Genomic DNA, 1,774 nt, shown 5'->3' on the forward strand with positions numbered 1-1,774 from the left:
TTGCTCAAAACTGGAGTGTCAGCACAGCAGATCTCCTCAATCCTCCTGAAGCCTGGTTAGTAATTTCAGTCTCTTGAAGACCTCTCAGATGCCTCTTACAGGCACTGTTTTTCAGGTTTTCTGTGGTGACTGGTTAAAATAAGGAAGGCATTGACTCTTGAGATTGTATGTCTCTACCATAAATTAGATTAAATGCTTTTGTTGTTTTTGTTCTGTATTAATATCTTCTATTTGTCAGAATCCTGAAGTATCAGGCTGCGTGTGGTGGCTCATGCCTGTAATCCCAACATGCTAGGGTATCGAGGTGGGCAGATTGCTTGAGTCCAGGAGTTCAAGACCAGCCTGGGCAACATGGCGAAGCCCCATCTCTACTAAAAATACAAAAAATTAGCTGGGTATGGTAGCACATGCCTGTAGTCCCAGTTGTTTGGGAGGCTGAGGTGGGAGAGTCACCTGAGCCCGGGGGGTCAAGGCTGCAGTGAGCCAAGACAGAGCCACTGCACTTCAGCCTGGGCAACCAGAATGAGACTGTCTCAAAAAAATAAAAGTAAATAAAAATAAAATATCTTAGGTAGAATCATAAATTAAGCAGCAATAATAAAATGTTCATTAATCAAACAGATGTTAGTCAAATGTAGTAAAATAGGAAACAACTAGTTTTGAGTATTATTGTTTAAAAATTATTTTATTTAATGGTAAGTTTACATGACTTAATTTTCAGTTGTGGCTATATTTAACAATTGGATTGCAAAAAGTGGGCTGTCATGAGCCAGTACAAGCCTGCATAGGCACACGACTATTTGTGACCCAGATATTACACTTCTAGGTATATATCCACAGAAATAGGTAGATGAGCTCTCAGAAGATGTGCACAACAATCCTTATTGCAGCATTTTCCATTATGGGCAAATATTAGAAAGAATCTGAAGGCGCAGCAGTAGTAGAATGGAAAAATAAATTGTTACATTTTCATAGCACAGAATATGAGTCAGCAATAAAATTGAAGAAATGACTGCTTCAGCGGACTCAAGGAACAGACTGTTGAGCCAGGTACCAAAGAGTGTGTACTGTCTGATTCCATTTACGGAAGTTTGGAATAGTGGCAAATTAATCTACAGTGATAGAAGTCAGAAAATGAACTTGTTATGTTCTAGGGTGGGGTAGGGGAGGGGAGTGACTGCAAGGTGCCTTATAGGAGCTTCTGGGGTGCTGGCAAAATCCTATTTCCTGTTCTAGTTGTGGTTCCATGAGTGAGTGTGTGCATAAAATTACATGGAGTTGCACCCTTTATGTTGGCACGTGTGTTTGTTATGCTTCCTAACAAAGTTTACATTAAAAAAATCGCTTCGGGAGTTACCATTCTTTGTTCTCACTTCATATCTCACTTTGTATGTTATGCTTCCTAACAAAGTTTACATTAAAAAAATCGCTTCGGGAGTTACCATTCTTTGTTCTCACTTCATAACCCCCACCCCTGACTAGAGAATGTAATGTGATATCCGGTCCTGGAAAAAAATACACTGATTTTAAGAAAATTGTTGGGAAAAGTGAAGATGAGAGGCTGCTTATGGTGGAATCACTGGATGAAAGGGAAAACACGGCCTGGCCCTTATGTGGAAACCTCTTTCCCAGAGGGTGAAAAACGCTTCGTTACAATGACCTACCCTCTAAGAGAAATGCCTAAGTAAGATCATATTAAATTAAAGCTTAGGGAAGATAACACCACATAAACCACCACTTCCCTAAAGTTTAGGGAAGAAACCACCAACAAAAG

Source organism: Mandrillus leucophaeus, unplaced genomic scaffold, assembly GCF_000951045.1.
Source record: "Mandrillus leucophaeus isolate KB7577 unplaced genomic scaffold, Mleu.le_1.0 Scaffold97, whole genome shotgun sequence".
In the NCBI taxonomy this organism is placed as follows: Eukaryota; Metazoa; Chordata; class Mammalia; order Primates; family Cercopithecidae; genus Mandrillus; species Mandrillus leucophaeus.